Genomic DNA, 16,542 nt, shown 5'->3' on the forward strand with positions numbered 1-16,542 from the left:
CAGCCTGGCATGCTAAAATTGCTGAGGTAGTGACCTCAACTTGGACCTGGAACTTTGACATCAGACCAGGAAGCTAGAGATAAAGAGCAGGGATTGGAGTTAAAGGGACTTTTTTGGCTGGCTATGGGTCTTCTTGAGGACACAGACCCCTTTCTGATACATTTATTCCCTGGTCCCCATTATTTTCCTCCTGCAATAGCCCATCACAAGAGATGCTGCAATGTCACTTCAGCACTACAGAAAACTGAAAAAAGGGAAGTATATTTTGTGAAAAGATTCAAAACAAATGAAATTTTGTTGTCACCAGGGTGTTATGTAATGGTGAATGGAGGGAAACGTCTGCCAAACAGTCTCTCTACAATGGAGTGATCCAGACTCTAAATAAATTGGGGACCCCCTGGCTTACACTGCAAGTTAGGGAAAAGTTACTTTAGGAAATCCTTCAGAGCACTGCAATTTTATAGGTGTGCTATTTTCTGTGTCGTTCTGCCTTTAAAACCAAGTGCTTTAATGGCCACGTACGTGCATTGGGATGATATCCAAGGGAGGTTGTGGAATCCCCGTCATTGGAGGTTTTCAAGAACAGGTTGGACAAATGCCTGCCAGGGATGGCCTAGGGTTACTTGGTCCTGCCTCAGGGCAGGGGGGTGGACTTGATGACCTCTTGAGGTCCCTTCCCACCCTACATTTCCAGGAAAATGAAAATACATTTTTAAGCCTCTATGAATGATCTAAAATAGCTTTGCTACACATAAAAGGGTTATGATTTTTAAGGTCTGCCTTCTCTGAAACTACCATGGCCAGTTGTTGCTAATTATGAAAAATGTTTTCTGTTACTGGGGAGGGAGACTTCCCTGCTCTCCAATGGATCCAGTATGGTGTTTCTAGCTCTGATGGTTCACCAGGTGTGTGAAGGAGTGTCCACCCCATACAAGACTGGAAGGGGTTAAGATGGCCAGGCAGGCCAATTAACTCCACAGGCTGTACCTGGAGGACAGAGCCAGCTCCAGGCACCAGCTTTCCAAGCAGGTGCTTGGGGCAGCATTGAGAATGGGGCAGCGGTCCATGTCCTGCAGCAGCAATTCGGTGGCAGCCCCGCTGCTCTTCCGGGCATGGCAGCAATTCGGCGGCAGTTCCACCACTGTTGTGGTGGCAGCCAATTCGGCAGCGACTGCTTGGGGCGGCAAAATTGGTAGAGCCGCTCCTGCTGGAGGAGCAGCCAGGGAGCAGGGGATTGATTGGGAGCAGGCTCAGCTGGGCAGGAACAGGTGGGACTTCCATAAAGCCGGGGAGCAGATAGCAGAAGGGGGATGCAGGGAAGTAGGCTGCAGCCACTCCCTGGGAGAAGAGAGGTGCATTAGGGGCTAGAGGATAGTCCACAGTTACTTTCTGAGAGGAAGGAGTTGAGGCTGGGGAACCCAGAGAGTGGGCTATGAGAAAGGTAGGAAAAGGCTCAGGGAAAAGCAGCAAGGTGCAGGCCTTGGCCTGGGATGGTTTGTCCAGGAAAGACTTTGTTGCGTCAGCCCAGGAAGGGGAATAAGTATGGTGACCCAGCTAGAGGGCCAAGTCTTGAAGTGGAGGCTGTGGTTCCTGGAGCATGAGGGGTCCACAGGATGAGAGGACAACAGCAGAAACACCACCTGAGGAGGCACACCACCTATCCAGAGCTAATCCCCAGGATGGTCAGGAGGAGGCGCTATCACATTTTAAGTGAGTGGACACCATCACAAGGTGTCAGACCTTAAAAAAGTGATGGGGCCTAGACCTTCCTGGACTTCAGAGCAATGGGCAAGGAGGGACCTGTGCTTTCCCTGGGAAAGGAGGAATCAGTTCTCTGAAAGCTTGAATTTTTTATTTAGTTTTTTGATCTGAGAGTGGCTACTTGAGGCTGCTCAGAGGCTTGGCATGTTAGTAGTCCTGGCGGTGATGGATTTGTGGGCAGAGTTTAGATGAGCTGGCCAGAGGTGCAAAATAAGGCCCGGATCCTTCAAGCCGCTGTGTGCATGGAGCAGCTTGCAGGATCGGGGCCTAAATATACTTTAGCATGTGGTTGCAGAAATATAATTGTCATCTGTCTGTGTGTCTGTGTGTGTGTAAAGTGAGGGGAGGGGCTCATATACAGATATGAAGGAAGGGGGAAATCTAGAACATTACGTCCATCAACAGATAAGAGTCACAAACTTCCGATTCTAAACTGCAGGGAGAATCAGCTGCTCACAGGACTATGGGCTGAGATTATGGAGACAGATCGGTCACTCTTTCTAACTTAGCCAATTTTCAGCCTAAAATAAAGCAGATGATCAAAAGTATATGAAAGTGTCACAAACTCTCCTGCAGGCTGGGCCTACGGAATTCTTGCACAGAGACATCAATGGACTGTACTCTGGAATTCAGTACTTTGAAGATTAAGAAGCCTTGACTAGCCCATCTTTTCTCAGTAGAGCAGAAGATTTTAAAGTCTGCTCTCTAGCAAATATTGAGGACAGGAGAAATTTGAACAATCAGACTGAACTCTCAATCTTCTCTTGTCTCTCTGACTGTAGCCCAAGGCTCAGACACATGACAAATCTAATATAGAGGATCCATGAGATGCACTTAGTGAAGTCTGTGCCATGTTCTTAGGGGTCAGACAGTGTCATTAATTATAAGCACTGATGAGCAAATGATGCACTGCATTTAAAATATTTAGTTACTATAATCCTTTGTGCACTGGGGCACTGCTGGGTTTGGGGCTTTTTCAAAACTGATTCAATAACACATTGATTTTTGTTCCTTTAAAAATTTTCAGTGAATTTTCCACCCTGACAGCCCTGGAGACTGAGGTGTCTGTTGGATAAGACATTTTCAAGGCAGCCAGGGGACTTGGGTTCTCATTCCAGTTCCTTCATCATTAATCTGCTGTGTGACTTTGGGTAAGTCAGTTTCTACATCTGTAAAACGGGGATAATAGTTCTTATTTTCCCTTGGAATGTGCTTGGATATCTATATCAGTGGCAAATGTTTTTATCTATGCAAAGCTCAGGCAGTGCAATCTTTGCACCAGGTTGTCTCACTCACGGGCATCAGCTCGTCTCTGGAGGCATTGCTTCTAGGAAAAAGATTAGTTCAGCCTCCGTTCCCCTTTCAGCCTTCACTTCTTTGTTAACGCAACCAGTAATGGTGCTAAACAGAACTGTGATGGTGGCTTTTATGATGTGGTCACTTGCACACAAGGAAATGGCCAAAGTTCATCACATCATTTCACATAAGTCTCTGGGTAGCTATCAGATGGTAACACCTTTCACACACTACCAACTTGGCTCAGATTTAAACCACTAATAAAGGTAAAGTCTTCACCTCTTATTTGCAGTCCTCTGAGCCATCCAGTTACTCCCCAGTAGAAAGGGAGAAGAAACTGAGAGAAGGAAGATGCTTTCCTTACTTTCATAGGGGTTCCAGCATTATTACCCAAATTGCTACCTGTTTCAGAAACTAGATAAGTCCCTTTCTTCCACCCTTTCTCTATCTAAATTCTTATACTGGTTCCCATCATCACAGCATCTGCATCCTACAGATATGTTCTACTCTACCAATGGGCTGGAGAAGAGGAAACAATTGTTTAGTTCAAGGATGATGATCACATAAAGGAAGAGCAGTGTGAGGCAGTCAGAAGTCCATTGCATGAGGAAGTCTATGCAGAGAGCTGCAGTTTACCCAGCAAAAGCCTGACAGCCCAGAAAAGGGGGTGAAAGTGAATCAAGTCAGTTTCCATTTTCACAAAGCGCTTGACCAAAGTGTCACTGATGTTGAGGGTGCCGAGTTGTGGGTAAATCTAACATCCTGGATTGGGTGTATCTGACCCTTGGATGGGTGCACAATGGTGGAGAAGGGCGCAAGAAGCCTCTCCCTTCGCAAGGGCCAGTCCCAGTCCCAGTCCCTGTACTCTCCTGAGCACAGGGACTGCTCCGTCATAGCACCACATGGCTCAGAAGCCATGCCAAAGAGGGGAGAGAGCAGTCATGATCCACTCTCCTCCTACACCTCCAACAGATCCAGGCAACTGTGCATGGGAGGCAGCATGGTCCCTGCGAGACCTGATCCACACTGTGCTCCTGAGGTATAATAGCTCCCAGTGCAGCCCTTCCCCAGCATCAGCCCAGGGCTATGGCTAAAAGCCACAGCAGAACCCTAGCAAGTGACACCAAAGGATTAAAAGAACCACTTGCAAGATGAGGCTCAGGAAGCTGTGAGGAACTAAATAATGATGCAGTGATCTTGGGGTGGTTTATGATTGTCTAACTGCCAGAGTTAATGGACAGGATATACTGTTGCTCAGTGAGTGCAGAATAATGAGTGTCTAGAAGCAAATGACTAAAAAAGAGGGAATAGCAGCTGAATGAGAAAAAGGTGGAGTCAGGATAGGGGAAAGGGAAGATAAGAAAACCTCTAAAACCTTCCAGCTAACCTGCAAATGCAGTGCTAATAAGATGCTGGACTGGACTGCTAGAGAAATGTGACACCTAGGAGAAGAGGTGCTTTGATCATTGTACAGGGCACTAGTTAGACTTCTTCTATTGTACTCTATCCTGTAACATAGCTTAGAAAATATGGCTACTGTTAAGGATTACCGACAAGCTCCCACTTTAAATCCTAAGGGGTTTCCTGGTCCTGCTTGCAATCTAGGGGGCTCAGAAGGAAACATCTGAGCTGGGTCGTCTGGAAAGAGCCAGCTTAAAGCAAGGTGGGGTGAGTTGTGCTTTGCTGCCTTAGGAAGCAGCCTGTTTTCTCGCTCTCTGTTTTTGATTCTTGTGTGTCAGGGTTCTGGATTGTAACAAATAAAGTAGTGTTATGTTGCAACCTTCCATGCAGCGTATTTTAGGATTTTTATCTAACTTTTCTGTCTGTGTGCTGTGAACATAACAGGGAATCGTCTTGAAAACTCCTGCACAGGCTACATCTGAAGAAAACAGGCTGAATTTCAGGAAAGTTGATATTTTTAAAATAATTTTGGGTCTAATTATGTTCTCGTCATTTCAAGTGGATGTTTTAGGCCCAGTTCTAAACCCCACATTAATGTTAGTAGGGATTTTTTTTATATTGACTTCAATAAGAATAGGGTTAGACCATAACCAAGCATAGGAGGATCAGACCCCCTCCCCCTTCCCCGTGGTGCAGGGCCAACATAATGGCTCCTATGCCACCCCTCCACTCCCAGAAGCTGTTCTAGAAGGAAGTGTAGTTGGGGAAAATAGGGTGTGGTTGAGATTTCCAGGAGCCCCAGTGAGCCTGGCTGCCATAGCAGCCCCTTCGGAATGTTGGCAACTTGTGCAAGTTTGAGCAGCCCTCCAGCTACTCTTAATTTACACTGGAGATTGGCCCAGCATGCAGTCAATCCTGGATCAGGGCAGTTTTAAGATGGCCTCCATAGGCTGGGCTGTGTGCTTCTAGGCCACAGCTGAGGATCTGGCCTATGATGTCCTTGACTATTCATTTTCCAGTGCCTCAGTTTTGGCAGAGGTGTGGCAGGTAAGTACATTGGTGTCTCTTAGCAACCTTCCCCGGGTATGTGAGATGAGATGAGTGTTGGAATTGTGCTGAAGAGGTAATACGGGGGGTCAACACATGCTATTCACACAGCCGTGCTGCAGAACAAAGGAAAAAAGAGATGTTAAAAGGTAAGGCTTTAGATGGGTCTAAGAATGAGTGCGTGGTGCATGCATTTTCCCTGACTTGCAATCATCAGCTACAATATGGAGCAGCGTTTTGTGTCGCATCATCTGCAAAGCAGTTTACAGCCCAGCCTGTCCTGTACCTTTCTTTCCTGTCCCTTTGTTGAATACTTGGACACCGTGGTCCAAATTCTCATCAGTTGACAAAAAACACAGTGCAACTCTCTAGGGGGTGGGGGGATAAAAAGGTAGCTTGAGCCATGTCCCTTTGGTGCTGAGGTCCCACCCAGGTGCTGAGGTCACCTCTAACATGCATCACTGCCAATGGCCGTAAGAGGCTGACACTGCTGCTGGTATCATCAGGGCACCAGGAAACCTTCCACTTCCTCTTTCCTATCTCCTTGCCCTCTACATTGGCAGACAGATCTGTGCCACTGGATGATGATCCTCCCACAGCCAGCTATTATTATTAATATTTGCATTACAGTAGTGCCTAGAGACTCTCTATCGAGAGCCCCAGTCCCATTGTGCTAAGCACCATGCACACTCAGAGTAAGAAAAACACCTCTGCCCTGAAGAGCTCACAGGCTAAATAGGCAAGACAGACAGAGGGTGGGTAGGAGAAAGGAAGGATTATTATCCCCATTTTACAGATGAGAAAATGGGGCACAGAGGGATGGTGTGATCTGCCCAAGATCACACAAGAAGTGATGAGCACAGAAGTGGGAAATGAGCACAGATCTTGTAAATCCCCAAACCCCAGCTCCCCTCTCCTAGTGAATTATCCATGCTTCAGGGCTTTGGATCAAGCCCTGACTGAATCAGTACATAGCTTCAGAATAAACCTTGAAACTGAATTCACAGAGCAGTTTGGCTTTGTATAGAATGATCTAATTCTGTGCCCATGATTCACAGCCAAGGTATGTATGTGGGGATGTGTTCTGATTTCTTCCTTCCCTTTCCAGTGTGACAGTATGAGAATGTCAGGCAATGTAAGGATGGGGGATGCCCAAGAAGAAAGCAGGAGAGACAAGAATGAGAGCGGAGGAGTGTGTGTGTGAGAATGAGAGAAGTTGCTATTCACAAGACTGTGTCTCACTTTCACATTGTCAACTCAATTGTGCTGGTTGGGAGGAGGGAAGACCTTTCCCCTTAAGACATTTAAATGGAGAGAAATTGGATTTCTTGGTGTATAGAGCTAATAAATAAGGGATTTCCCCTGTTTACAGAACCCCAGCAACCAGCTCTCCTCTCCTAGTGAATTTTGCAATGCAACATTCCAAAGTTTAAAAACCTCTGACACTTGTACATCCTTAAAAATGAAGGAGCCACTCGCTCTGGGAGACATCTAGAATGACACCCACCGGTTCCAACAAGCTAGGGAGTAGGAGCAGGTTTTGTGTTTACACTGTTTTTTAGCCCTCAGTAAGCATAAATCTGCAAATTCATGCACCCTATGTATACAGAGCACAGGCCTCTTTTGAAATGATGGGTCAAAATTAGCTGTTACCACTCAAGAAAGAGATCTTGGAGTCATTGTGGAAAGTTCTCTGGAAACATCTGCTCAATGTGCAGTCAAAAAGGCTAACAGAATGTTGGGAATCATTAGGAAAGGGATAGGTAATAAGACATAAACTATCATAATGCCACCATATAAATCTGCTAAGACTGTCAGCAAAGGGGCCACTTTGCACTGGGCTGGATGGTGGCTGGTGGCAGTTGGAAACAGCTACATCTGAACTTGCTTTACAGCCAGACACAGCTGTCTGTGAACATAATCAGGTGTCAGACAGGGACATGACACTGGCAGCTGGCTGTCTTGTTTGGAACAGAGCAATCACTTTCAAAAACCACGGGCCAAACAAAGCCACCTCCAGCAAGGAGGAAACTAAATAACTGGATGAAAGTTTTCATTTAAAAAAAAAATCTGACCAAAAAGTACTTCTTCACACAATGCACAGTCAACCTGTGGAACTCATTGCTAGGGGATGTTGTGAAAGTCATAAGTATAAGTGGGTTCAAAAGAAAAATTAGATCAGTTCATGTAGGATAGGTCCATGGATGGCTATTAGCCAAGATGGTCAGTGATGCCACCTCATGTTCTGGTTGTCCCTACACCTACAACTGCCAGAAGCTGGGGGTGAATGACGGGACGGATCACTCAATAATTTCCCTGTTCGGTTCATTTCCTCTGAAGCATCTGGCATTGGCCACTGTTAAGAAACAGGATATTGGGCTAGATAGACCATTGGTTTGACCCAGTATTGCCATTCTTATGTTCTGATCCCATTAAGTCAATGGCAAAACTCCCATGGGCTTCAGTAGGGCCAGGATTTCACCCAGGGTCTTATGTTAAAACATGGAATTAATTATTTTTGAGATGGTCTCTACTACATTAGTGCAAGTCCATACGGGGTATGGGACTCGCTTTCCAGGACATTCCAAGGAGCAAGAGCAGCCTACTTATAAATTTCCCATTGTGCCTGTATTCAGCAGCTGAAAGTTGGCCCACAAACTCAATTATTTACTAAAGTATCTTCACAGATCTAATTCTGTCTTAATTAGGGATTATATGAGGTCATATAACCCATTGCTCAGCCTTACTAGATTTGTACATAGTAATAACCTGAGCTATGTTTTTGGGCACTGAGAGATATAGACTGAAGGAAATAACAAGCCAGCTAGGTGTGGATAGCTGAGGTAACTAGGTATAATACCTTTCACTTCTAGAGCTCTGGTTCTAATTCAGTTCAGGTTGGTGATGACTGAAAGCCATCGCCTTCTGCAGGCTGGTGGGTGGCCTGTGTGAAATGTGTTAGTGCACTCCATACAGCTTCTTCCTCATGTACACATCACAAACGGCTCCATTAATGACTGTTTCAGCAAAGGGGCCAAGCACTAAATAGCGCAACAGACTAAACTGTCATTCTTCCACCTTTGGTGAAGGTCCCTCCAGCTCGGGGCTGGAACATATTAATGGGCTATATTCATGGAAAACTTGCACTGTCACTGCCTGTGTTATATACCTGTTCAGTGAAGTCCAGTCTGAGAGGAAAGCTTGTCCAGCAGTTAGGGTGCTAGCTTGGGAGACCCAGGTTCAATTTGTGGCTCTATCACAGACTTTCTGTGTAGCTCACTTAGTCTCTCTGGGCCTCAGTTCAGGTGGGGATAATAGCACTGCTCTACCTCACAGGGGTGTGGTGACATTAAATATTGTAAGGTAATGGAGGTCTATATGTGTACCTTCTAGGGATGGTCTCTAGAGGTATAAAGCTGGTCCCTTTCAATGGCACTAAATACAGCAAAAAACAAAGAAAGAGCTAAGGCAAAATTGGAGCAAACTTTTTCTAACATTTCCTTTGAAAATTGGGCCAAGTACTTTCTTGGTGTTTACGGCTTCCACTGAAATGGGGGCAGGTGGGAGTCTGCAGTGCGGACCTCTCAGCATCTCCAAGCTGCGGTAAATTTATATGATCCAGGAAAGAATTAATCTTCTAGTACAAAACTTCTAAGTGTGAGGAACATAGCGCTTGTGAAAATCTTTTGACTGTTTTGCTTCTTCTCTCAATTGGATCTCTGACTGTGACACAGTTACTGTAATATCAAATTTTATGCACACACCTCATAAGTGTTTTTTGTTTGTTTGGGCACCACGAGAGGAGTGCTTGCTCTGGCATCACACTCATAATGCCTTTGGGTTGTCACTTTCAAGGCCACAGCTCTGCATGGAGTCCGTAAAATAGCTGAACGTTTCCAATGACCTGCCTTATATTTTAAGAAGCTGCTTCCTTGCCCCAATTTCATTTCTAAGCTGCTGCAAGGAATTATTCTTACTGAGAACCAGCATTGTGCTTGGTGGTGTAGCTCGACTGAACATTATGGAAGATCTGGTCCATAGTTAAGGTTAGTTTCTGGTTTGCACTTAAAGAAGGGATTCAACCTTTGTTTTATGTGAAAAATACAGCATCTCCTCCCCAAATCTATAGCATTTATTTCTGAGTACAGAATGGATTTTCTGAGATTTTACAAGTAATTCTATTAGTTAGTCTGAATTGTAATTAATTAAAAACTGGGCACTTTAAGAACTGTAGTACCTGTTTCAGGGTTTTGATTGTGGGCTATGTTTTTGTTGTTGTTGTTCGATTGATTTTTGTCCTGAATGGTCTTAACAAGTGAATAATGAAGATACTTCAAACTTTCCATATAGTTAAATTTAATTGAAATCTTGTGCATCTAATTTCTCCTTATGCACAAGACTATTAAAATCAGTTTAATCTAATCTCAGACCACAGACTAAAATGCCTTAATCATAATTGTATGGTTATTGCATGGGATCACCACACGGCAGAGTTAAGGCTGTTTGGATGCCTTAACTGTGCATTTCTAACTTTAACATATTTAGATTTAAGTGTAACTTTAACTCTGGGTTTATAATTCTTGATTTTTGAGATAACTACAACATCCCTGGAATGGTTAGTTTGTTTGTCTGGTTTTTTTACCCTTCAGTTACAGATATGTACTCTCAACCCATGGTTTTCTGTCTAGGAATGGGAGAAATATTCACTGTGTCAAAGATCTCACAGTCAAAAAAGATTAGATAGCTCACTGAGAGGAAGGCTGGTCCAGCAGTTAGGCCATTATGGGAAAACCCTGGGAGAAGGAGGGGGGGAAACCTTTGGAAAATGGTACGATGCCACAATATACATAGGACACCCCCAGATAAATTAAGGATGGAAGGGTAATGTTAGAGAGGAAGAATAGCCTCATGGTTAGGGCGCTAGCCTGGTATGTGAGAGGCCCTGGTTCAGTTCCCTGCTCTGGATTGTGTGACCTTGAGCAAGCATCTCAGTCTCTCTGTGGTTAGGTCTATCTATACAATGGGGAGAACAGCCCTTCTTTATGTGAGAGGGACAGTGTGAGGATAAATACATCTCAGCTTGTGAGGTACTCAGCTACTATGTTAACAGGGGCCATATAAATACCCCAAATAGATTCTGGCTAGGGATGATGACATCTCCTGCTGCAATGCCACAGCACTGCACTCCCTGCCACTTGGCTGATGCATTCTCTTGAGCTGTGGGTATAGAGGAGGTGTAGGTTGTTGTGTATCTGGGTTTAAATAGCATCTGGACTCTCTTGCTCAGCTGTGGAGTAAATCCGTTCAAGCCCTCTTCAAATAATACAACTCTTTCTATTGAGCAGGCTCTCTGTGGGGTGAGCTGGCCAAGGGTCTGTTTCCCTACTGTTCACTGGAGCGTGGTGGGGGGAGGTACATTTCCATGGGGAGCAAAAAAATACTCCATAGAGATAGTCACTTTGGGAAAGCAAATTTGACCCAGCTCTATGCAGTTTATTTGGGGATGTGGGATGGGGCAGGTTGAGATTGTCAGTGAAAATTTTCCCTTCTCCTTTCTTTTTCCTTCTGAGGGGCACCCATGAGGAGAGGGACAAAAAGGGTGGATATGCATCAAGGCTTAGCTGATGGCACCATAGACAAAACTATGGTTCTTCCCACTGCCACTGAAGGTGAAATTCGACCCTCAGGCACCCTAAAAGGAAGTGATTTTAACTCATTTTGCTGCTGATAACCCACTGTGCTAATCAGTGCTTTTGACATGTCACTGAAACCCCTGTTATTCAGATGGCACCAGGTACATTTTAAGTAGCACAGCAAGTTGATGAACCAATAGAGGACAAAAGTACTAAATACCTGAGACCCCAGAAGATTCAAGGATCTTAAATATATCCTGCACAAAAAGAAATGCCAAATTAAGCCTTCAGTAAGTGACACAACTAGCTTTACTGAAAATTCACAGGTCCATTTCCCTCCTCACATGACAGTCAGCAAAGTATACGCAACTAGTTTTACTATAGCGGAGTCTCTCTCAGCATTTTTTGGCTTTGGGGTGGATCTTGACTCTCACCTGACTCAAACAAGACTAAACAAGACAGCCAGGCCCTCCCATCCTGCAATTGGCACTCCTTGCATTGTTCAGACACATACGTGACGTGAGGTGACATGGCCTGCTCCCTCAGGGCACTGCACATGCTAACTGAGAGGACTCACTTTCTTCTGCAGAAGATGACAATGAAGAAAAGCAGAGCAACTTCTTATGAATAGGTGGAAAATGGGCTGTCCTACCCAGAGCAGAATGCCCAAACTCAAGCTCTGACTTTGATAAGTTTCCCTTTACCATCCACATGCAAAAGCAGAGAGGGCTGGCTTGCAGTGATGAAGGCTTATGTATTTGTGAACATATATCATGTTCAGCTCACGCAAGTGCTAGCAGTCAGAGAAAATCTGTGCTCTGGTTAGTTAAAGGTTAAAACCAAACCTAAACTTGGATTACAAAAAATCAAATTGGCATTAGAGCCATCTTTTCTTTTAAAGCAATACTGCTCAGGTTATCCACAGGACAGTGTGAGCTCAGGGATGGAACATAAGACAGCTTAAATGTCAAGGTGCCATTTTAAATGTAATGTAAATGTTTACGTTAAATATGCAATGTGGTTGTCATTCTGTTTGGCCTCAAAGAGGGAGGCAGCTTACCTGAAGAGGGCTCAACCACAGTAAACAGTGATAGCTACCTCCTCAGGAGAGGGGAGGTGCCAAGAAGACAGACAGGTGGAAAGTTGTTAATCTATTTGATCACAGTTAGGAGAGGAAGAGCCCCTACAGAAACAGCATTCGCCATATCCTCAGACAAGGGGAAGGGCCACAAAGAAACTGAGGTCAGCTAATTAAAGGGGATGAATGACACAAGAGAGGTGTCAAAGTAACCAGAACGCTCAGCAGAGGACTTCAGACGCTGTCCCACTGCTCCAAAGTATTGTCAAGGATATCAGTGAATGCTGCCGAGTGGAACGCTGCCTGGATGCATGTGCCTATGAGCACTAGGAATATAGCCTCACAATCACAGAGAGCCTTCCCATCAAGCTTCCTCCTCCTGCCTGTTTGAATCCAGCAATGGGGGGGCAGATCCCACCAGGAGAATGAAGGGCCCACTCCTTCAGGTGAACAGAGGAGCCACGGAACCCAGGAAACAACTAAAAGCAGGGGACAAAACATGAAAACACAGGGATGGGGCTGCAGGTGACAGGGTCAAAACAAAAGATCCAGAAGGGTATGCCAAGCACAGAACCCCAGACAACACCCTCTGCCCTTAGGAGTCCAAGGAGTCAGTGGCTGTCACTCAGAGGAACTCTGTCTGAATGCATGTGCATATGGTTGCTAGGAATATGACCTCACAGCTGCAAAAAGCCTCCCCCTTGAGCATCCTCCTTCTAGATGACAGTCCTGGAGACTGAAGTCCTCTATTTATCACTAGGACAGGGACTACCCAGGCAAGAGCAATGCAATTTTCAACTCTGCATTGCAGGGATTATGCATTGGAGTAAAGGGGAAGCTAAATCCCTTACCTCTACTGAGGTTGCCACCAACAGCACCAGTTAGTGCCCAAAGTGGTGGTATTGTTATGTGGCCACCTGCCCACTAGCAACTGGACTGACACAACCAAACTCATGCCCCAAATCCTGAGAGGCCACTGTTTCCACACACAGGCCACACATAAAGCAGCTAAATTAACACGTTTTTCCTTAACACATTTTAACCTGAAACACTTTAAAAGGGTAAGGGACTTGTTTTCAAAACATCATCAGAATCTGCATATGCAAAGAGCATCTGTGTGTGATTGGCCCCAAATTGTATCCACTTCATCCCCTCGGGTGGCCCCTGCGCTACTAAACTCAGTGGCAGTTTTGTCTACATAAAGACATGTTCAGGCATAAAATGAATAACGAAGTAGATAAATGAACTGAACATCATTAAGTATTATACAAAACGATCGCACATCTTAGAAATAATAATAATCTCTTACTATCCATGGAGTCATTCCACTGTGGAGGCCTGATTCTCAGTGAACTCCATTTCTGCAGGTGAAGCAGGGTCAGAGTGGATTTAGGTTGAGTCTTAAGAAACCCTTATGCTCCCTATATTTTAGGGCTGTGCAGTGATTCTGGCTTGCCCTGGAGTAAGTTAGAACAGTTTTGGCGTCCTGTAGTGACATTATGCAACAATTGTTCAATTATGATTAATGCATTGTAGCGTGTAGTCTCAGATTAGATTAAACTAATTTGAAAGACACATTAGTGGTTTTGTTTGGTTGGTTATTTTGGGGGGGGGGGTTTGGAGGGGGGAGTTGGTTTTTTGTGTGTCTGTGTTTTGTTTTCCCTTCTCTCTCCTTAATGGTATCACTACAGAGCAGAATTAAGGTTGTTTGGATGCCTTAGCTTTGTATTTCCATATGTTTAACATGTATACATTTCTTTTATGTTTAACTATGAATTTCCTGGGTTTGTGATGCTTGATGTTGGGATAACATTTATGTGATTGTAATATTCTTTTAAACGTAAATTACCCATATGTACTCTCAGCCATAACTTGTTCTTAACATTGTTTTAATTCTTAATGCAGATCAGGAGTAACCCTCCTTTAAAACTTTCCTTGTCCTGTAACTGCATTTTCTGATCCAATCTACAAGTTGATTCTTTTAAATGCTTACTTTGTTATACCCTTTAGCCCTGGATTTCACTTCTCCAAATACTTTCCTTTGCACAATTTGTCTTTGTTACTTTTGTATCTAAAAATTACCTTGTCAGGTCCCAGACTAAGAATGTTAGCCCATCTTGATCTCGCATACTGTAATAGAACAATCAGGATCCCCCCTCTCATCTAGCCACAAAGAAAGGGAGAGTGGTCATGACCACCACCCTAGTCTTTCCACTACCTGCTTGAGGGTCATGACCTCCACGTTGAGACCCAGTATGCTAAAGGATTTAGCATTTAGCAAATATATTCTTACACTTACACAGTGATTTTCTGTGCACTGGGGTTTGGGCCCTGCCACTTTGTAGTCTCCTTTGTGATGCATGTGCCCTCCTATAAGCATCCTCCACCCAAGCATCTCAAAGCATGTCATACGCTTTTGCAAATTTAGGCCCCAAACAGCCCCATGCAGGGTTGGCTCAGACAATTCTGCCAAGCCCACAGTTGCATGGAGCCTTCCTGAGTCAAGAGGGTGCCATGTGACAGGTCAAAATGCTAGTATGAGCTTTACAGCTGTGTTCCAGTGCACATAGCCTGGCATGCAAGCTGCTTTGTGCTGATTCAGAGCTTTGTGGTGATCTTTGATCTGCCTAAGTTGGGATGTTCCCTTGCTGTTGTAGCCTTTGCTTGGGCACATCCCAGGTTTCTCTCCTCTCATTCTGTTAGGCTGTAAAACAAAGAAAAACCAAATAAACATTGTAATGATTATATAAGGAGTATCACAAAGATTCTTGCTACATCTAGCAGAGTTACCATGTTATAAGGAAGTCCTATGAAAGGAATAGCTTATTTTATACCATAGTATCTGTGCAAGAATTCCAAATATTTTGAAAATACTTTGTTTTTCCCCCAGAGCACATAACTGATCTGCACTGGTGGCACAATGTGAAGCTTCTGAAATCTATCTATGTGCCTTTGGGGGCTTCTTTAGATTTTCATTGTCATGTGATGAATAATAGTACAGAAGAGATACATAATATATAAGAACTTCTGTTTGGGATAAGAAGAAAAATCATCTTCAGCAAGATTACACAAGAGGACTATCCATGCATCCAGAGGAAAATTGTCATGTACATTTCCCCAACATTTTTGTAGCTTTACATTATACTGTGGAATTATGTATTATTATAATTATTATATGCTTTCTGGCATATTTTAAATCTATTTATCCATCTCCTCTCATTCTGCTTAACACTTTTCTCCTATCTCCACAAACACACAGACCAGGTATGAATACATTCTCTAGTGCCTCCTGCTTTTCTTTGCTAGCATAACAGAGAATGCTATGGGATAATAACATTCATTATGGGACACAAAGGTTGAAACTGAATTTTGGTCCCCTGGTAGCTTGAGGACACCAGCTTTGCTTGAGCCAGCCTTTGCCCCATGAGGTAGATAAGTGTTGTTATTCGGGTTGGTCAGAACCTGTGATTCCCATTTAGTGGGAAATTCCAAATTTTAAAAAAAAACTTTAGACTCAGAACAAAAAATCAAAATGTTGAAATATCTCATGGAATGGGAATTCCAACATTTTGTTGAGAAAAAATTGAAATAATTTGTTTTGACCTTTTAAAAACATTTCCCAGGATCTCCAGGCTGCCTGATTCCCCAGCTGCCCCCCAGCAAGCTGCTGGCCTGCTCAGGTAACAGGCTCCCTGAATGCCTGGCTAATTGACTGCTCCTAAGCCACCAGGTGGGTAATCAGGAAGCCCGGGATTCTTGGGCACAGAGCAGCCCACCAGATGAGAGCCAAGGAGCTAGCCAGTCCCAGGAGCCAGGAATCCCTGCCTGGTTTCTGTCAAAAGTTGTAATGGAATTGACACATTCACAAAGAACGTTTTGATTCCATTGAGCCCTCATTTTCATCCAGCTCTACTTAATATCCTTATATTACAGATGGAGAAACTGAGGCACAAAGAGATTAAAGGAGTCCCCCAAAGTAAATGATGAGTCAGAAGAACCCAACAGTTAGCCCTGTGCTTTAGCAATAAGACCCTCTTTCCTCCTGCACTAGCAACTATTACACCATCAAATAGTATCACCTTGTAGTCACTAGTGCGGGATTTGAACTGGTATCCTAAAAGTGAAAAGCACCCTAGACTACTACCAATCTCCTGAGCCACCCAACACTACAAAAGATGACTAAATTATAGCTTTTTCCATTGGTAAGTCCCTGCTACTCAGTCCCACTGGCTGTAGATATTTTGCTATGATTTCCTGCAATGTCATTGCAGAGGGTCAGTGTAAGCAGAGCTGAGGCTTCCTGCAAAAACGTTATAAACTGAATCC

This window comes from Chelonia mydas, chromosome 8, assembly GCF_015237465.2.
Source record: "Chelonia mydas isolate rCheMyd1 chromosome 8, rCheMyd1.pri.v2, whole genome shotgun sequence".
Lineage (NCBI taxonomy): Eukaryota > Metazoa > Chordata > Testudines > Cheloniidae > Chelonia > Chelonia mydas.